The following is a 22,676-nucleotide window of genomic DNA, read 5'->3' on the forward strand; positions in this document are numbered from 1 at the left end:
ACAGGGAGTTTACCGCATTTTCCGCTTAGTACATCCCGCCCATGGAGAGATAGAGAAAAAGAGAGACAGAGAAATAGAGAGAGTGAGAAACAGACAGACATGGATAGAAACAAAGAGAGAAAGACATGAAAAGAAAAACATGTATGTGTGTGAGAGAGATATGTATGTGTCTGAGAGAGACAGAAACATGTAGTGAGACATGGGGAGACAGAGCAAAAGGGAGAGAGACACAGAGACAGAGAAAAGGAGAGAGACAGACATGGAGAGATAGAGAGACAGAAATGGAGAGACAGAGAAAAAGAGACATGAAAAGACAAACATACTGTACGTATGTGTGAGAGATGTGTACAGTGTGTGTGTGTGTGTGTGTGTGTGTGTGTGTGTGTGTGTGTGTGTGTGTGTGTGTGAGAGAGAGAGAAAGGTGTGTGTGTTAGACAGAAAAATGAAGAGAGACATGAGGAGACAGACATAGGGATAGAGACAGAGAAAATGGGATATTTACAGAGACAGATATGAAGAGAGAGAGAGACATGAAAAAAAAGAGATACAGAGAAAAAGAGAGACATGAAAAGAGAGAGAGAAACAGACATGGAGAGACAGAGTGATATGAAAAGAGACAAGAAAAGAGTCATGAAAAGAGAGAGAGAGTGAGATATCAAGAAAGAGACATGAAAAGAGAGAGACACATGAAAAGACAGAGACAGGAAGAGAGAGAGATGGACATAAGAGAAAGAAAGTGATAGACATGAGAGAGAGACATGAAGAGAGATATGAAAAGAGAGACACAGAGGGAGAAACATGGAGAGACATGAAAAGAGAGAGGGAGAGAGACACATGAAAAGAGAGACACATGAAAAGAGAGATACAGAGAAAAAGAGAGACACATGAAAAGAGATATGAAAACAGTGAGAGACACATGAAAAGAGACATGAAGAGAGAGATACACATGAAAAGAGAGAGAGACATGAAAAGAGAGAGACACAGACATGGAGAGAGAGAGACATAGATTGACATGTAAAGAGTCATGAAAAGAGAGAAGTGAAAAGAGAGAGATGAAGAGACAGTGAGAGACATGAAAAGAGAGAGATACAGAGAAAAAGAGAGACACACATGAAGAGAGACTTGAAAAGAGAGATAGGCACATGAAAAAAGAGAGATACAGAGAAAAAGAGAGAGAGAAAGACATGGAGAGAGAGACAGAGTGACATGAAAAGAGACAAGAAAAGGGCGCTATGAAAAGAGAGTGAGAGATCAAGAAAGAGACATGAAAGGAGAGACACATGAAGAGAGAGACACACATACACATCAAAAGAGAGATAGGCACATGAAAAGTGAGATACAGAGAAGAAAAAGAGCCAGACACATGAAAGAGAGAGTAAGACACATGAAAGAGAGAGTAAGACACATGAAAAGAGGCAGAGAGGACAACACCATCACCCTCCACACCCCTAGATAGACAATGTAGCACAATCTTTTCCTATAGCAACGCCCCCTCTCTCTCCCCCCCCCCCCCCCCCCCCCCCATAGACAGACACTTCCTCTTCCCATAGACAGACAGCACAATCACCCCCCCTTCCACAGGCAGACAGGACAACACCATCACACCCCCCCCCCTCAACACAGACAGCTTTGCACCATCTTTTCCCCCAGCATGACCCTTCTCTCCCCTGCCTAGCCAGACAGGCGCAGCACCATCATTCCCGGACAGCACATGGGCACCATCGTTCCTCTTGGTCAACCTTCTGGCCGCGCGCGCTTCCGAAAAGGGGCGTGGCCTACGAAAAGGGGCGTGGCTTCGTGGGAGGACCCGCGATCGCGAGTCACGCCCCCGTTTTCGTCACTGAGGGGGCATGCCCAGCGCTCTGTGAGCTGCTGGCATGCCCCCTCTCCCTCTGTCTGCACTGAATAGACGCTGTGCGCATGCGCACAGCGTCTATTCACCGCTGCTCTGCTAAGCAGGGCAGCGGGTGACAGAGCCTCCCAACTGCCCCCCCCACCGCGGGACACTGCGGCCCGCGGGTGGGACAGCGGGACAGTCCCCAAAAAACGGGACTGTCCCGTGAAAATCGGGACAGTTGGGAGGTATGATGATGGAAGTGACCAGGGCCGGAGGGTGATGGAGGTGACCAGGGCCGGTGCCTGATGGAGGTGATCTGGGGTGCTATGTATAAGGCTTACCGGGGGACATGGACTCAGGAAAGCTTCTCTGCTCTCTTTATTTTCGCGCCGGGGCCGGTCACTAGATCATGACGTCGAACCCGGCAATAGCAGCCTGTCTGTGAGAGGGGATGAGGACGGTAAGAGAATGGGAGGAGATGTGAAGAGAGGGGAGTGGGCTCCCTCTTCCTCCTCCAGCTAGACCGCCTCCTCCTCCTCCTTTATTACAGACCACAGCCGTGCGTGCCCAGCAATACATTCATAAACATAAGTCAGTATAATTAAGTTTGACACATATGGGCCCCTTCATTACCATGGGCCCCTGCGCATTGCACCCCCTGCACCAGTGGAAGTTCCGCAGCAGCAGCTGCAGTGCTAGGCTGCGTCTATAATGACGGGATAAATACTGCACAGTGCTAAGCACTTTTGAACTTCCCGCCCCTGGCTGACTGTGCTGTGATCACGTGGTGTAGGAGCCGGCCCTGCCACCGCTCCTACACCACGGAACAATAAAACTAACGTGAGCCGTGCCAGGGCCTATAATTATCACACTATGCCCCCAGTAACCCCAAAACACCCCCTTACCCCACTGTATCACCCAAGTGTAGGCCGTTCCCCTCCAGTTTACCAACAAAAACCAGAGGCGAGGAAAAAGTCGTCCATGTTAGTACACCCAAGTGAAGCTGCCACTGTACACCCCCTGCTGGCGGCCACTGCGCAGCCGCAACAAATTGAAAAGCCCTATCATTATAATGGGGCATATTTTACTTAATAAAAAAAAAACTATAACTTTCTGAAAAACCACAACCCCAAAAGGCACTACACTGGGACATACTCTATCTAATAAAACAAACCCCTAGTCTTTCTTTGTCCTCTACCCTGAGTTATGCCTTCCCAAAAATCTCCTCATTCACTCTATAGGAAAACGGTGTCAATAAGCCAACAAGGAAGTAGCAGAAAAAAACTGACAGTTGGAACTTTAGGTTACTCCCAATTCCTCATTTTTTATTATTTTGCCCTGAAATTTGGCATGCAGCACCGGGTGACGATTCTACGCTCCCATGCCAAATTTCAGCTCAGTACGTCCAATCAGTTTTGAGGTGTAGCCCCTCAAATACCATGCCCCCATCTCAGAAGTTCCCTATGGGAGAATTCCGTTTGTTCGATTCAGCCTTAATATAAGGGCACGACCGTGCCCTTATAATATACACACATGTGTATATATATATATATGTGTACTGTATGTGTGTGTATATATATATATATATATATATATATGTATGCATGTTTAATATGCTATGTATATGTGTATATGGGTTCACTACGATCTCCCGGCGGCCGGCCTCCCGGCAACCAGCATACCGGCGCCGGGAGGCCGGCCGCCAGCTTACCAACAGTGTGGCGAGCGCAAATGAGCCCCTTGCGGGCTCGCTGCGCTCGCCACGCTACGCGCGCCACACTATTTTATTCTCCCTCCAGGGGGGTCGTGGACCCCCACGAGGGAGAATAAGTGTCGGTATGCCGGCGGTCAGGCTCCCGGCGCCGGTATGCTGGTCGTCGGGAGCCCGACCGCCGGCATACTGAAGACCACCCGTGTATATGTATGTGTGTGTGTATGTATATATATATATGTATGTGTGTGTAGATATATATATATATATATATGTGTAGATATAGATATATATATACACACACACACACACACACAGACACAGACACACTAGTTTTACGGACCCAGCATATACTGGGTCACCTCAATCCCCACCTCCGTGATTGGCTCCGCCCAGTTCTGGAAACCCCCCCATGCAAATCCTGCGTTTGCCACTGTCATGGTCTATAGGTCGACATGGTCACTAGGTCGACATGGACAAGGTCGACAGGGAAAATGTCAGCATACATTTTTCAAAACAAATTGAATTTTTTTTTTAACTTTTTCATACTTTATGATCTATGCAGGCCCGGCGCTACCCGCTCAGCGAAGGGATGCAGTGCAGGGAGGCGCTGGGACGGAGAAGCGCTCCCCCTGCTCTGCATTCCTTCCCTGCTGTGCCGTCCTGTCCCCACTGCTGCTGCTGCTGCTGCTGTGCCGACAGGCACTGGCAGCGGCGCTTGTAGCATTAAAATCCTCCTCCCTCCGCTCCCCTCCCCTCACCTGTGTGACAGGACAGCGCTGTGTATGGGACAAAAGGGGGCGGAGCTACACGGGACGGAAGGGGCGGAGCTAAACGGGACCGAAGGGGGCGGAGCTAAGCGGGACCGAAGGGGGCGGAGCTACACGGACCAGGCTGCTATAGTGTACAGACTCAGAGGGAGACTGGCTTAGGTAAGTGAAGGGTGAGAGGGAAGTGTGTGTGTATTGTGTCTGTGTGTGTGTGTGTGGTATGTCTGTGTGCGTTTATGTGTGCTTTAAGGATGCTACTACTACAGGGGGGGCATTACGTGTAACGTCACTACTAATGGGGGGGCCATTACGTGTAACGTCGCTACTAATGGGGGGGCCATTACGTGTAACGTCGCTACTAATGGGGGGGCCATTACGTGTAACGACGCTACTAATGGGGGGGCCATTACGTGTAACGTCGCTACTAATGGGGGGGCCATTACGTGTAACGTCGCTACTAATGGGGGGGCCATTACGTGTAACAACGCTACTAATGGGGGGGCCATTACGTGTAACAACGCTACTACTAGGGGGGTCATTACGTTTAACAACGCTACTAATGGGGGGGCCATTACGTGTAACAACGCTACTAATGTGGGCCAATACGTGTAACAACGCTACTACTAGGGGGGTCATTACGTATGAGGACGATACTACTACTTGGGGGGGCATTATGTATAGGATGCTACTATTACGTAAGGCACTGGCAGCGGCGCTTGTAGCATTAAAATCCTCCTCCCTCCGCTCCCCTCCCCTCACCTGTGTGACAGGACAGCGCTGTGTATGGGACAAAAGGGAGCAGAGCTACATGGGACGGAAGGGCGGAGCTAAACTGGATCAAAGGGGGCGGGGCTACACGGACCAGGCTGCTATAGTGTACAGACTCAGAGGGAGACTGGCTTAGGTAAGTGAAGGGTGAGAGGGAAGTGTGTGTGTATTGTGTCTGTGTGTGTGTGTGTGGTATGTCTGTGTGCGTTTATGTGTGCTTTAAGGATGCTGCTACTACAGGGGGGGCATTACGTGTAACGTCGCTACTAATGGGGGGGCCATTACGTGTAACATCGCTACTAATGGGGGGGCCATTACGTGTAACGTCGCTACTAATGGGGGGGCCATTACGTGTAACGACGCTACTAATGGGGGGGCCATTACGCGTAACAACGCTACTAATGGGGGGGCCATTACGTGTAACGTCGCTACTAATGGGGGGCCATTACGTGTAACAACGCTACTACTAGGGGGGTCATTACGTGTAACAACGCTACTAATGGGGGGGCCATTACGTGTAACAACGCTACTAATGTGGGCCATTACGTGTAACAACGCTACTACTAGGGGGGTCATTACGTATGAGGACGATACTACTACTTGGGGGGGGCATTATGTATAGGATGCTACTATTACTTGGGGGGCATTACATATAACAATACTACTACTACTTGGGGCAGGGCCGTAACTACGTGTGTGCCAAGTGGGCTTGGCACACAGCGCAGTTGCCCTGAGGGCGCACGGCCAGCGGCATGTAATGAGTCAAATTGACTCATTACATGCCGCCTCTGAAGTCTGCGCTGTGCGCCGCAGCCGCGCTGGAGGAGAGAGAAGCGCCGGAGGCAGCTGAGAAGGAGGAGGAGCGAGGGGGACTGGAGCCGCAGCAGCGCTATTTCATTGGTAGTAAGCGCCGCTGCAGCATCCCCCTCTCCTTCCGTATAGGCTGCCCGGCGCTGCTGTGGATGCTGGGATGCGGTTCCTCCATCCCAGCATCCACAGCAGTGCCAGGCAGTCTATACGGAAGGAGAGGGGGATGCTGCAGCGGCGCTTACTATCAATGACATAGCGCTGCTGCGGCTCCAGTCCCCCTCCCTCCTCCTCCTTGTCCGATGCCTGCACAGAGGGAGATGCCAGCACGAGGAGCCTGTCAGCGGGGAGAAGGTAAGTATATCCCTCTCTCTCACCGTCTGCAATAATGTGTAAAAAGGGGTCCTGGCTGCTGCAATGTGTAAAAAGGGGGCCTGGCTGCTGCAATGTGTAAAAAGGGGGACTGGCTGCCGCAATGTGTAAAAAGGGGTCCTGGCTGCCGCAATGTGTAAAAAGGGGGCCTGGCTGCTGCAATGTGTAAAAAGGGGGACTGGCTGCCGCAATGTGTAAAAAGGGGTCCTGGCTGCCGCAATGTGTAAAAAGGGGGACTGGCTGCCGCAATGTGTAAAAAGGGGGCCTGGCTGCCGCAATGTGTAAAAAGGGGGACTGGCTGCCGCAATGTGTAAAAAGGGGTCCTGGCTACCGCAATGTGTAAAAAGGGGGCCTGGCTGCTGCAATGTGTAAAAAGGGGGACTGGCTGCCGCAATGTGTAAAAAGGGGGACTGGCTGCCGCAATGTGTACAAAGGGGGACTGGCTGCCGCAATGTGTAAAAAGGGGTCCTGGCTGCCGCAATGTGTAAAAAGGGGGCCTAGCTGCCGCAATGTGTAAAAAGGGGGACTGGCTGCCGCAATGTGTAAAAAGGGGTCCTGGCTGCCGCAATGTGTAAAAAGGGGGCCTGGCTGCTGCAATGTGTACAAACAGGGACTGGCTGCCGCAATGTGTAAAAAGGGGGACTGGCTGCTGTAATGTGTAAAAAGGGGGACGCTGACTGCTGTAATGTATAAAAGGGGCTCTACCTGGTGTAGTGGCGCTACTGTGCAGCGTAATTTGAATAATGGAGACTACTGTGCACCGTAGTATGAATTGCTATTATTTTGTGGCCACGCCCCTTCCCCATGAAGCCATGCCCCTATTTTTTTTTTGCGCGCCTACGGCGCGCACTGCCCTGTCTTGCCTGGGGGGCGCCAATGTCGTTTCTTGCACACAGCGCTAAAATGCCTAGTTACGGCACTGACTTGGGGGGCCTTACGTATAAGGACGCTACTACTACTGGGGGTGCACTATGTATAAGGATGCTACTACTACTGGGGGGGCATTATGCATAGGGATGCTACTACTACTTGGGTGCATTACATATAAGGACGCTACTACTACTTGTGGGGCATTACGTATAAGATGAATAAGATTGTGCTACATTGTGGCGTAATTTTGAATGGGGGTACTATTGTGTGGCTATGCCCCTTACTATTGAGACCACACCCCTTTTCCCGGTGCGCGCCAAAGGAATATGGAAGGGCGCAAATTTATAGTTTGCAGGGGGGCGCCGAACACCCTAGCACCGGCCCTGGATCTATGTGTACTACTATTGGGAACAGTAACTTGTGCTGAGCGCAGCGGTAATGGAGCGAGGCACCATGTCTGAAGCAGAGTGGACACAGTGCACTTATTGCAGTTTCTGGTCACTTTACAAAGAAAACTACATAAAAAAACATTAAAAACTTGTCGACCTTTTTCCCATGTCAACATTGTCCATGTTGACCTAATGACCATGTCTGTACTATTTCAGGTGTCACCTAGTAACTGTCGACCAATGGTGGTCGACCAAGTAACTGTCTACCCAATGATCCACATAGATAGATAGATAGATAGATAGATAGATAGATAGATAGATAGATAGATAGATAGATACACACAGCCCCCTCCCCCACTGAGTTAATCTCCACCATTATTTAGATCCCCCCTCACATAGCTGTCCCTTCCTCATGTAGACGCTCCCACACACATAGCTCTCCCCCCTCACTCAGATTACCCCACAAAGCAGTTCTTTTGTCAGGTCTGTAACTGTGTCTGTACCCGGAGGGGGCACTAGCGGGTCAGTGGTGGTGCGGTGGAAGTAACGAGGAGGCTGTAGAAGATTCAATTATATTTATTTAGCACACAGAGGTATGGACAGTCACTGAAGCACAATAACTATACTGATGGTTTGAGCAAAGAAGCTGACAGAAGTATAACAGTCACAGGTGATGATCCGTAAATCAGTGAAATTAATAACAGTGATGACCGGCCTGGAGGCCAATGGGAAACATTGATGGTCGACTTGGAAGTCGATGGTAACAGGATCAAATATGCAGATGATAGTAATGCAGCTGATGACAGTGAACACAGGCAATAGTAACTCCGGAGGTTGGTCTGGAAACCAACAGCAATAGATTCACACCAGGGACGTGCAGTCAGGGGAGGCAGTGCCTCCCCTGTCATTAATGATTACAATAATACAAAGAGATACTTATGACACATTCTGTGTCATAAGTAAATGCTTTGTATTATTGTATTCATTGTAAAACAGGTTTAAATTAGTCTAGGCGGCACCGAGAACGGTGCCTCTTGCGGTCAATTATAAAGGACTGGAAGCGGGGGGCGGGCAGGGGGCGGGGCTAAGAGATGGGCAGTAAAAAAGCCCATTTAAAAAGCACTGTAAGCGGCACTAGTGTGAGTGCCTCAGTGACAGGGGCATGCTTGCAGCCCATATCAAAGCACGCCCCTGTCACTGAGCCAGATATGATTGGGCACCAGAATCACAGCTCCCCCCTGGGGTCCAGCCCACCCTCCACCCTTATGCTGGGGCATAAGGGGAGGGGGGGTGATTACTGTGTGTGTGTGTGTGTGTGTGTGTGTGTGTGTGTGTGTGTGTGTGTGTGTGTGTGTGTGTGTGTGTGTGTGTGTGTGTTGGGGTATAAGAGGAGGGGGGTAATTACTGTGTGTGTTGGGTTATAAGAGGAGGGGGGTAATTACTGTGTGTGTGCTGGGGTATATGAAGAGGGGGACAATTACTACCATTGTCTTTATCAACCAGCCTGCAGCTGTAATCCCACTTCCAGGCAGACCCTCCACTGCTCTCCTTAACCGGCCCTGGCTGCTGCTGCTTCCCAGATTTCGCTGGCATTGGCGGCGGCATCGGACTGGGAATTAGCTCCGACAGCTAATTCCCAGTCCGATGCCGTGACTTTAGCAGGCATTGGCAGCTGGCATGGGCGGCAGTACAGTAGCTGGCAGTGGCCATAGCGGCGGTGGTAGCGGACATGCCTCCCCAGCCACTGACCTCACCGCACGCCACTGGTACAGACCCGCATGTCCCACCATCACCCGTGTCCGTGCTGAGCGCTGCTGCGTACTGCAGACCATAGACTGCCCTGCGCTCTATGTTTCAGATAGCAGGACAGCACATGGACCGTACACAGCAGTGCTCAGCACAGAGATGTGTGCACTGTGCCAGGGTATGGGGGGGGGGGGAGCGGGCGGGCAGGGGTTGGCAGGCAATCAAACACCATGTGTGCCAGGGGAAAAGGGGAAAGGCTGTGGCATAAAGGGGGGGGGAGAGGGGGTGATTACTAGATATGTGCTGGGGCATAAAAGGGAGGGGGGGTGATTACTAAATATGTGCTGGGGCATAAAAGGGGGGGTGATTACTAAATATGTGCCGGGGCATAAGGGGAGGGGGGGTGATATGTGTGTGTGTGTGTGTGTGTGTGTGTGTGTGTGTGTGTGTGTGTGTGTGTGTGTGCTGGGGTATAAGAGGAGGGGGGTAATTACTGTGTGTGTTGGGTTATAAGAGGAGGGGGGTAATTACTGTGTGTGGGGTATATGGAGAGGGGGACAATTACTACCATTGTCTTTATCAACCAGCCTGCAGCTGTAATCCCACTTCCAGGCAGACCCTCCACTGCTCTCCTTAACCGGCCCTGGCTGCTGCTGCTTCCCAGATTTCGCTGGCATTGGCGGCGGCATCGGGCTGGGAATTAGCTCCGACAGCTAATTCCCAGTCCGATGCCGCGACTTTAGCAGGCATTGGCAGCTGGCATGGGCGGCAGTACAGTAGCGGGCACTGGCAGTGGCCATAGCGGCGGTGGTAGCGGACATGCCTCCCCAGCCACTGACCTCACCGCACGCCACTGATTCACACAGTCTGTATATATGCACAAGTCCACAAAGCCAAGCAAGGCCAAAGCAGGAGACAGTTTGTAAACTGTAAGATGGTTGTTTTAAGTACCAGATGGAAGAGCACAGTGCTGAACGCAGATAAACAACACACAGGTGAGAATGGTAAGTAGCACCTGGAGAGAGTCTCTTACTGCATGCAGAGGTGGAAGCTGACTGTGGAAGGAGTTGTAGCAAAGCAGGATGGCTGGAGCCTGTAGTTCCATGGAGACACTGGAGCAAGGAAATCACTGTAGACAGGAGACTGGAGCCAGGAGATGCTGTACACTGGATGTGATGCATTGGTCCAAGCGATGAGGCTGAGCCGATGTTCTGGATTTATACCCCCTGGTCAACAGGCATTAGACACTTGAATCATGTGTGCAGACACAGCGCAGGGTTGGGTGTTAAAGGTCAGCTGATCGCAAGTGTCATGGCTGTGCTCATGCTGTACAGATGGTGGGTACACACTAGATGGACTTCAGGGGTACACAATGACAATGGGCACCATGCCCGCGGACAGAGCATTCATACAGCCGCAAACTGGGGCCGTTACCTCCGGAGGCATGCACACCAGCGTGCTGGTAAGTGAGATGCCACTGAACACCGATTCCTGACGGTACCCCCCCCCCCTTCCTTTATGGGTGGGCACCGAACACCCACGAGGCTTGGAAGGAAAAAGTCTATGAAAAGCTTGAACTAACCGTGGAGCATCTACATCAGTGGCGCTAATCCAACACATTTGGGACATGAAGCTACAAATTCTTAGATATCAGCTTTCACATGCGGCCACCAGTAGGATTGCGACAAGAACTTATAAGTTTTGAAGATCCCAGGATAACCAGTGGACGAAGCTCAGGGGAAATGAACATCTTGTCAGGAGGCTTTGCTGGCAATACATTAGTGGAAGCAAAAACCACAGGATTGAGAACTGAACGAGAGACTTGTTCTGCAGATTCTTCATTAGCACTCATTTCAAGCCATTTCAAGCTTCTCACACACTCCTCTCCCATCTACATCTCTGACCTTATCTCCCTTTACATTCCCACCCATCCTGTTCGTTCGGCTAATGCACGCCGACTCTCCTGCCTACGGATTACTTCCTCCCACTACTACCTGCAAGATTTTCCACGTGCTACACCACTTCTCTAGAATTCCCTACCTCTCCCCCTCAGACTCTCCACCTCTCTACAAAACTTCAAACGGGCTCTCAAAACCCACTTCTTCACCAAACCCAGCCAGATCTCATCCTAACCCTCTGTTCCACACTCTCTATGTACCCCATCTGTGTCACCACTGTCTGTCTACCCCTCCCCTTTAGAATGTAAGCTCTCACGAGCAGGGTCCTCTTCCCTCATGTGCTTAGCCTTTTTCTTACTTTAATAATCTTCAACTGCACCATATCCAGCAGTCTTCTGCCACCCGATACTTATTTCATGGTCATCTGCTGATATCGCTATATTTATTTACCCTGTACTTGTCCTATATTGTCGTCAACTGTAAGTTGCTGTTTTCCTGTTTTGATTATTTGTTTATGTACTCTGTAATCGGGCGCTGCGGAACCCTTGTGGCGCCATATAAATAAAGGATAATAATAATAATAAATGGAGCGTGATAAAGCGTCCGCTTTAACATTCTGAAAGCCAGTACGAAACTGCAACTTGAAATTAAAACGAGAAAAGAATAAAGCCCACCGTGCTTGTTGAGGATTCAGACACTATGCTGCCTTTAGGTAAAGGAGGTTTTTGTGGTTGGTATAGATGGTGATGGGAAACTTGGCACCCTTCAACTGATACCTCCATTCTTCAAGGTCCAGAATAATTGCTAGCAGCTCCTGGTCTCCGATGAAGTAGTTCATCTCGGCGAGTGAGAATCTATGGGAGAAGAACCCACAAAGGTGCGTTTTACCACCGGCACCAGCTTGGGGCAGGACTGCGCCAACGCCAACCATCGAGGTGTCCATCTCTAAAATGAAAGCCAGGTTGACATCTGGCTGCTGTAACACAGGAGCTGAAACAAAAGCTTGTTTAATTTTTTGAAAGGCAGACAGTGCTTCTTCAGACCACTGGGAAGGACTTGCCCCTTTCCGAGTGAGGCAAGTAATGGGAGCTATCAATGTGGAAAATCCTTTGATAAATTTTCTATAATAGTTGGTGAAACCAATGAAGCGCTGAATCGACTTGAGTGTAATGGGAAGAGACCAGTTCTCTATTGCTTCCAACTTGGCTGGATCCATTTGAAGATCAGAACCGGAAATGATGTATCCTAGGAAGGGCATTGAAGAAGTTTCAAAAGTACACTTGGACAGTTTACCGTAAAGATGATTCTGTCGAAGACGTCGAAGAACCTCTTTCATTTGTTGGCGATGGGAGGCCAAGTCATGGGTTCTTTCGCATAAACGCAGGTCCAATTTCACACATAGGGAGATTAAAGCTTCTAGTTGCTCTGGGAGATCTCGGGTTGCCAACTCATCTTTTCAGACAGTCCATGCCAGAATGCAGCAAACAACACTTGATTATTCCATTTAACCTCTGATGCCAATGTCTGGAACTGGATGACATATTGTTCGACGGTGCGTGTTCCCTGGCGAATCTGGAGGATGTCTGAAGAAGCAGATGTTGTACTCCCAGGTTCATCAAAGATGCGTCGGAATGCAGCAACAAATTCTGTATAGTTGTTTAGGAGAGAATCTGCTCGATCGGCATAACGGGGAGACCCAATTCAAGGCAGGACCAGTAAGGAGGGACACAATGTATGCAACCTTTGTCCTAGGTGTTCGGAAGTTGTGCGGCAGCAATTCAAAGTAGACTTCACACTGATTCAGGAATCCACAACACATTTTGGAATTGCCATCAAACTTACTAGGCATAGGAAGATGGAGATGAGACCGTGGAGAGGTAACAACTGGAGGACAACTGGAAACTGGAGCTGGAGCTGAAGCTGGAGTAACCAAACTTGAAAGAGACTGTTGTAAGGTGTCCAGTTGGGACGACATCCCTTGCAGGACTGTATGATCTGCTGTTGTGCAGCCTCTTGACCACCGAGTCGTGACACTAAACTTTGAAGGGCCCCTGCCCCCACACTCTGACCGCCGTTCGGGTTCATGTGCCTTGAACAAACTATCAGGTCTGTAACTGTGTCTGTACCCGGAGGGGGCACTAATGGGTCAGTGGTGGTGCAGTGGAGGAAACGAGGAGGCTGTAGAAGATCCCTGCGCATGTGCACAATGATATTTATTTAGCACACAGAGGTATGGACAGTCACTGAAGAACAATAACAATACTGATGGTTTGAGCAAAGAAGCTGACAGAGGTATAACAACAGTCACAGGTGATGATCTGTAAAAAAGTGAAATTAATAACAGTGATGACCGGCCTGGAGGCCAATGGCAAACATCGATGGTCGACTTGGAAGTCGATGGTAACAGGATCAAATATGATGGACTTCAGGGGTACACAATGACAATGGACACCGTACCCGCGGACAGAGCATTCATTCAGCCACAAACTGGGGCCGTGACCTCTGGAGGCCTGCACACCAGCGCGCTGGTAAGTGAGATACCACTGAATACCGATTCCTGACACCTTTCCTCATACAGACACCTCACACACAGCTCCCCTCCCTCACATAGCTGTCACTTCCTTACATAGAAACACCCCAAACACACACAGCTCTCCCTCTCTTACTCAGACACCCCCTCATATAGCTGTCCCTTCCTCACACAGAGTCACCCCTCACACATACAGCTCTCTCCCACCCGCACTCAGATACCCCCGAACATAGCTGTTACTACATCATACAATCACCCCACACACACACAGCTCTATCCCCTGACTTAGACCCCCCACTTCACATAGCTGTACATTTCTCACACAGAACATCCCCCCACAAACACAGCTCTATCCTCTCACTCAGCTCCACTCTGTACCAACTCACTCACATCACAATCACAGCTCTCCCTAATCAGTTTTCTCCCCTCAAACAGCAACAGCGCTCCATCCTCTTACCTCACCACAGGGAGGCTCACCTGTTGAGCCTGAAGCACCTAGAGACATCAGTGTCTCTGGGGCATGGTGTTGGTGTAGCTGGAGCCATAAGCACTCTTGGCCCTCACCAAGCCCTCTTTGGAGGTACTGTTCTCTCTATGTGCTTTAGGCTCAACAGGCGATTCACCCCGGCTCCCTACCACCTGACAGCTGTCCAGAACCCAAACTGCAGGTAATCCCTTATGAAAAGATGCTCAGAAGCAAGTTACTCCATTGTCTCCATACTTCCGTCAATGTATATATAGATAGATATAGTGGATCACTGGCACACAATTGACTAGAAGACTGCAACTGATGATTACCACTGGAGTAGTATAACATAAATAGTGCAGTTTCGACTGTTGTGAGTAATACAGCAGGTTAACTCCGACATTGAATCCCTGAAAAAAGAAACTACAACCTGTGAATGGAGTGGTACATGACAATAAATCTACTATCTATAAAATTGAATTGCAGTACTTGCTTTTTAAAAACTTAATACAAGAAAGTGAGGGCTAATTACAATGAATTGAGTGTGTAACCCTTGTTATTGCACTATAGCAGCAGATGTCCTTGGTGGAAAGGACAGGGGAATACACAAAAAAATGTTTAAAAGCTAATGTTGTTATTGGCTCTCATACATCATTTAGTGATTCTGATCACTCTTCCGTTACATTTTTTACTGAAAAGATGTATACACAAGTAAAATTAAAGGAAGAAAAAAAACAACCTGCCAGAGACGTGGAGGAGGGAGAAGGTGGGGGGAGAAGGGGGGGGGGGGGGTCAGACACAAGATCTAAAGATAATAAGATCTGGATCCAAAGATACTCGTGGCCACGTCTTTTGCCACCTGAATGTTATATCCACTACACAGATGATATTGTTGTAAAAATACAAAGCAATCTCTTGATTTGTCCGTAGGTTGTAATGTATGTCATAAATGTCTGGGTACAGTATTTATGTGTACTGTATATGTGTATACCCATGTGCACAGTATATGAGTGGTACCTTTTATTTTTATTTTTTTATTACAGAGATTTTATATTGAGGTCTTACACATACTCCAAGCTCCCACCACCTGTACAACTTTAGCTATTTGTCATAAACCCACCTCATTGAAAGTCAAGGCTTGGTAGTAAAATGTCCCCTTATCTTACCACTGTGTAGAGATACTGTAAGATGCAGTATGGTTTATTTAAAAATTTACATATAAAAGTCCACACGGATCCTATAAAGAAAAAATATATAATTTATGTGTATAGCTGTAAAATATAGGGGAACAATTTTATAATTCAATACACCATATTCAATGATTATTCAATGCAATGTAATTTCACAAACCCATTTTGACTTTCTTTAATCCTTTTGTTGCAGATGGGAGTAATGATTTGGCAGCACAATTAGATACTACAGCACATATGACAAAAAGTACAAAGTAGAGGAGCCAGTCCCTTGCATGAGCTAGGGCACTGACTTAAACATTGACTTATTAATAATACGTACTTTGTATTTGTCCTCCACAGTAATACACATAACAGTGGTATGTCTTTCAAATACAAAACATTTTGAAATAACAAGCTCTAATAGTAATGTAAGCTAAAGTTGAAATTTAAATAAATATGTATAATTATTTATGCTCTGTTGCAAAGTATGTTCATTCCATTTACATGATGATTTTGGGGCTCATTTAAAAACTAATTGTGAATAATAAAACTCATTGTGAATGATAAAACTCATTGTGAATGATAAAACTTTTTGCGTATGATAAATGTTGCTACAGCTAATCAGCTATCAACTGTCATTTATCAACCTGTCACGGCTGGTGTTGTAGTACGCTCAGACTCGGCCCTAGGGGCTGGATTAGCAGCAATAGACTTTAGTAACAAGTGTGGTGGTTGTATATAGCTCTTTTTCATGAACTTGTGGGTAGCAGGGAGAACTGTCATTTGTTAAAGATGGTAGTTGATTGCCTTCACAGGTCACTGGAGACGTCCAGGTGTAATGGACTCAGGCCACAAAGCAATAACTGTCTGAACCAGCTGGAGATCCGCAGGAACACACAACCTTTGCAGATAATTTGGGGATCGAAGACAGGAACCCCAGGGAATCTGTCTAGTAGAACTGGCAGGATACAGTTGGACCTGAAAGAAAGCGCAAAGAGACACCGTACTGTACCGGTATTGCTCGCAACAACATGAGGCACTGGGCTGGATCAGTATTTCTCGCAACAACATGAGGCACCAGGATGAACCAGTATTGTTTGCGTGAAATGTGAGGCACTGGGCTGGACCGATATTGCTCTTAACAACATGAGGCACTGGGCTGGACCAGTATTGTTTACAGGAGGCGTGAGGCACTGGGATGGATCAGTATTGCCCTCAGGAGGCAGGAGGCACCGGACTGGAACATTATTGCTCGCAACAACATGAGGCACCTGGCTAGACTGGTATTGCCCTCAGGAGGCATGAAGCACTGGGCTGGACTGGTATTGCCCTCAGGAGGAGTGAGGCACTGAGCTGGACCGGCAATACCCTCAGGAGGCGTGTAGTACCGAGATATACTCAAGAGGCAGGAGGTACCGGATGAAAACGGTATTGTTCACAGGAGGCATGAGGCACCAAGATATACTCAAGAGGCAGAAGGTTCCGGATGGGACCTGTAAAGCTCAAACCAAAGGGACTCAAACTTGGAAACAAGGGAGACTTGATCCTGCTACACACCGCATTAGTGTGCTGTTTGAGGCCTCAGGCCCAAGGAGTGAGCTTCCTTTATAGCACAGAAAATCAGGCAGGGGAGTGGCTGGAAGAGAACTGCATGATGACTGACCACCAATGTCATGTAATCTGTAAGCAACATGGCTGCACCCATGGAGGAAGCACATGTGCCAAACACAACACCAGACACGTATGGGATAAAGCAAAAGTGGAGCCTGTGCTCAAATGTTGTAACACAATGGTAAATGTCAATGGATGCATATAATTAAGAATAACATTTTAATTAAAAAAAAATTAAAAAAATGCATACAAACACATTAAAAATAGCATGAATTCATACTTGGCATTTAAAAAGGTATATATTACCCTAAATATCAAGTCAGGGATTATGTTGAAGTTTCATATAGGAGTCCGTTCCAAAAGTGCCCTTCTGGAGAAATGAGTCCAATGCAACAAGAGTCTCTTTAGTATGAGAGAGTCCGGTTGGTAGTAGTGATGAGCGAGGTTCGGTTTTACTCGGTTTTACTCGGTTTTACTCGGTTCTCAAAACGGCATCTTATTGGCTATCCAAAACACGTGACATCCGTAAGCCAATAAGATGCCGTTTTGAGAACCGAGTAAAACCGAGTAAAACCGAGTAAAACCGAACCCGCTCATCACTAGTTGGTAGTGCAGTTTTCTATTTACCGTTAGAGGAATAAATGGCTGTAAATTGTCTCATTAGATGAGTGGGATCCTCATGCAATACGGTATCTGGTGCACCAAAGTCCCCTCTGAGTTTCTTTTGGAAGTGGAAGTGTAGTTGTCCAGGGCTGGTTCGGCTCCAATTGAATAAAACGTCCTGACAAGATCAGCAACACCTAACCAGACACGTATGACCTGAAGAGCCCGCACAGTCCACCACAGCTAAGTCAGGCACTGGTGCCTTACTACCATGGAGACCAGACAACAGACCTGCCATACCCGGAGACAGGGCGGTAAGCGACCATGATGCCGGTGCTGATCATTCATCCCAACACAAACACATGATAGTTAGGAGCTGAACACAAGACAGTTGTCAGGACACACGACCAGCATTGGCATCCTAAACACTCACCAGTATCACTGCAGGTACAGTGGGGGGTCCGTCGGGTCCCCTGACAGGAGGTCTCTGGTGTCCGGCAGGCCAGGATATTCTGCAGTATCCCAGAGTTTGCTCAGCCTTGCTTCGCTTTTTGGACTGGATTCAAATGTTCACCCCACTCCCGCCCGCACTATTCTAATGTTGCTGCAGTGGGCACGACAAGTTAATGTCAGCTTGCTATAACCCTGTGGTAGCAAGCTGAAATGCGCATAAAAGAGACCCATTTGGGCTCCCAAATGTGTCTTTTCATGATTGTGCCCATTAATTCAGTCGGGTTTAGGTGCTTTGTGCGCCTAATCCCGACTGTAATGGTCGCAATCAGCGTGATAAGTCGGGGTATTTATATGATATTCTATGATATTTCCATAAAAATGCTCCATTCCATGATTTCCAGCTGATCTCCACTTCACCAACCTAAGTCTCAGTCCGGTCAGCCAGTTAACCTGCAGCCAATCACAGTCCAGCAGGGGGTTTAAAGGAAGTCCAGCTTGCAGTATCCTTGGCCTGTGCAACTAGTCACATAGTGCGATTAGTAAACCTGTTTCTCTATCGTCCTAGTGGATGCTGGGGTTCCTGAAAGGACCATGGGGATAGCGGCTCCGCAGGAGACAGGGCACAAAAAGTAAAGCTTTAGGATCAGGTGGTGTGCACTGGCTCCTCTCCCTATGACCCTCCTCCAAGCCAGTTAGATTTTGTGCCCGGCCGAGAAGGGTGCAATCTAGGTGGCTCTCCTAAAGAGCTGCTTAGGAAAGTTTAGCTTAGGTTTTTTATTTTACAGTGAGTCCTGCTGGCAACAGGATCACTGCAACGAGGGACTTAGGGGAGAAGAAGTGAACTCACCTGCGTGCAGGATGGATTGGCTTCTTGGCTACTGGACATCAGCTCCAGAGGGACGATCACAGGTACAGCCTGGATGGTCACCGGAGCCTTGCCGCCGGCCCCCTTGCAGATGCTGAAGTAAGAAGAGGTCCAGAATCGGCGGCAGAAGACTCCTCAGTCTTCTAAAGGTAGCGCACAGCACTGCAGCTGTGCGCCATTTTCCTCTCAGCACACTTCACACGGCAGTCACTGAGGGTGCAGGGCGCTGGGAGGGGGGCGCCCTGGGAGGCAAATGAATACCTATTTTGGCTAAAAATACCTCACATATAGCCTCCGGAGGCTATATGGAGATATTTAACCCCTGCCAGAATCCGTTAAGAGCGGGAGACGAGGCCGCCGAAAAAGGGGCGGGGCCTATCTCCTCAGCACACAGCGCCATTTTCCCTCACAGAAAGGCTGGAGGGAAGGCTCCCAGGCTCTCCCCTGCACTGCACTACAGAAACAGGGTTAAAACAGAGAGGGGGGGCACTAATTTGGCGATATGCTTATATATATATTAAGATGCTATAAGGGAAAACACTTATATAAGGTTGTCCCTATATAATTATAGCGTTTTTGGTGTGTGCTGGCAAACTCTCCCTCTGTCTCTCCAAAGGGCTAGTGGGTCCTGTCCTCTATCAGAGCATTCCCTGTGTGTGTGCTGTGTGTCGGTACGTGTGTGTCGACAGGTAGGAGGACGATGTTGGTGAGGAGGCGGAGCAATTGCCTGTAATGGTGATGTCACTCTCTAGGGAGTCAACACCGGAATGGATGGCTTATTTAGGAAATTACGTGATAATGTCAACACGCTGCAAGGTCGGTTGACGACATGAGACGGCCGACAAACAATTAGTACGGTCCAGACGTCTCAAAAACACCGTCAAGGGTTTTAAAACGCCCGTTTACTTTAGTCGGTCGACACAGACACAGACAGGGACACTGAATCCAGTGTCGACGGTGAATAAACAAACGTATTCCTTATTAGGGCCACACGTTAAAGGCAATGAAGGAGGTGTTACGTATTTCTGATACTACAAGTACCACAAAAGAGGGTATTATGTGGGATGTGAAAAAACTACCATAGTTTTTCCTGAATCAGATAAATTAAATAAAGTGTGTGATGATGCGTGGGTTCCCCCCGATAGAAAATTATGGGCGGTATACCCTTTCCCGCCAGAAGTTAGGGCGCGTTGGGAAACACCACTTAAGGTGGATAAGGCGCTCACACGCTTATCAAAACAAGTGGCGGTACCGTCTATAGATAGGGCCGTCCTCAAGGACCAGCTGACAAGGCTGGAAAATATAATAAAAAGTATATACACACATACTGGTGTTATACTGCGGCCAGCGATCGCCTCAGCCTGGATGTGCAGAGCTAGGGTGGCTTGGTCGGATTCCCTGACTAAAAATATTGATACCCTTGACAGGGACAGTATTTTATTGACTATAGAGCATTTCTATATATGCGAGATGCACAGAGGGATATTTGCACTCTGGCATCATGAATAAACGCGATGTCCATAACTGCCAGAAGATGTTATGGACACGACAGTGGTCAGGTGATGCAGATTCCAAACGGCACAGTATGGCCGTATAAAGGAAGAGGACTTGTTTGGGGTCGGTCCATCGGACCTGGTGGTCACGGCAACTGCTGGAAAACCCACCGTTTTTTACCCTAAGTCACATCTCTGCAGAAAAAGACACCGTCTTTTCAGCCTCAGTCCTCTCGTCCCTATAAGATCATATCTGCCCAGGGATAGAGGAAAGGGAAGAAGACTGCAACAGGCAGCCTATTCCCAGGAACAGAAGCGTTCCACCGCGTCTGACAAGTTCTCAGCATGGCGCTGAGACCGTACAGGACCCCTGGATCCTACAAATAGTATCCCGGGGGTACAGATGGGAATGTCGAGACGTTTCCCCTTCGCAGGCTCCTGAAGTCTGCTTTACCAAGTCTCCCTCCGACAAGGAGGTAGTATGGGAAAAAATTCACAAGCTGTGTTCCCAGCAGGTGACAATTAAATTACCCCTCCTACTACAGAAAAGGGGTATTATTCCACACTATATTGTGGTACTGAAGCCAGAAGGCTAGGTGAGACTTATTCTAAAAAAAAAAAAAAAAAAAAATTTTTTTGAACACTTACAAAGGTTCAAATTAAGATGAAGTCACTCAGAGCAGTGATAACGAACCAGGAAGAAGGGGACTATATAGTGTCCCGGGACATCAGGGATGCTTACCTCTATGTCCCAAATTTGCCCTTCTCACTAAGGGTACCTCAGGTTCGTGGTGCAGAACTGTCACTATCAGTTTCAGACGCTGCCGTTTGGATTGTCCACGGCACCCCGGGGTCTTTACCAAGGTAATGGCCGAATTGATGATTCTTCTTCGAAGAAAAGGCGTCTTAATTATCCCTTACTTGGACGATCTCCTGATAGGGGCATAGTCCAGGGAACAGTTGGAGGTCGGAGTAGCACTATCTCGGATACTGCTACAATCAGCACGGGTGGATTCTAAATATTCCAAAATCGCAGCTGATCCCGACGACACGTCTGCTGTGCCTAGGGATGATTCTGGACACAGTCCAGAAAAAGGTGTTTCTCCCGGAAGAGAAAGCCAGGGAGTTATCCGAGCAAGTCAGGAACCTCCTAAAAACAGTGCATCATTGCACAAGGGTCCTGGTAAAAATGGTGGCTTCCTACGAAGCAATTCCATTCGGCAGATTTCACGTAAGAACTTTTCAGTGGGATCTGCTGGACAAATGGTCCGGATCGCATCTTCAGATGCATCAGCGGATAACCCAATATCCAAGGACAAGGGTGTCTCTCCTGTGGTGGTTATAGAGTGCTCATCTTCTAGAGGGCCGCAGATTCGGCATTCAGGATTGGATGCTGGTAACCACGGAGCCCAGCCTGAGAGGCTGGGGAGCAGTCACACAAGGGAAAAATTTCCAGGGAGTGTGATCAAGTATGGAGACTTTTCTCCACATAAATATACTGGAGCTAAGGGTAAATTTATAATGCTCTAAGCTTAGCAAGACCTCTGCTTCAAGGTCAGCCGGTATTGATCCAGTGGGAAAAACATCACGGCAGTCGCCCACGTAAACAGACAGGGCGACACAAGAAGCAGGAGGGCAATGGCAGAAACTGCAAGGACTTTTCGCTGGGCGGAAAATCATGTGATAACACTGTCAGCAGTTTTTCATCCCGGGAATGGAAACTGGGAAGCAGACTTCATCAGCACGACCTCCACCCGGGAGAGTGGAAACTTCATTGAGAAGTTTTTTCCACATGATTGTAAACCGTTGGGAAATACCAAAGGTGGACATGATGGCGTCCCGTCTGAACAAAAAACGGGACAGGTATTGCGCCAGGTCAAGGGACCCTCAGGCAATAGATGTGGACGTTCTGGTAACACCGTGGGTGTACCAGTCGGTGTATGTGTTCCCTCCTCTGCTTCTCATACCTAAGGTGCTGAGAATTATAAGACGTAGAGGAGTAAGAACTATACTCATGGCTCCGGATTGGCCAAGAAGGACTTGGTACCCGGAACTTCAAGAGATGCTTACAGAGGTCTTATGGCCTCTGCCGCTAAGAAGGGACTTGCTTCAGCAAGTACCATGTCTGTTCCAAGACTTACCGCAGCTGCGTTTGTCGGCATGGCGATGGAAAGCCGGATCCTAAGGGAAAAAAGGCATTCCGGAAGAGGTCATTCCTACCCTGGTCAAAGCCAGAAAGGAGTTGACCGCACAACATTATCACCACGTGTGGCGAAAATTTGTTGCGTGGTGTGAGGCCAGGAAGGCCCCACAAA

This window comes from Pseudophryne corroboree, chromosome 1 (genome assembly GCF_028390025.1).
Source record: "Pseudophryne corroboree isolate aPseCor3 chromosome 1, aPseCor3.hap2, whole genome shotgun sequence".
Classification (NCBI taxonomy): Eukaryota; Metazoa; Chordata; class Amphibia; order Anura; family Myobatrachidae; genus Pseudophryne; species Pseudophryne corroboree.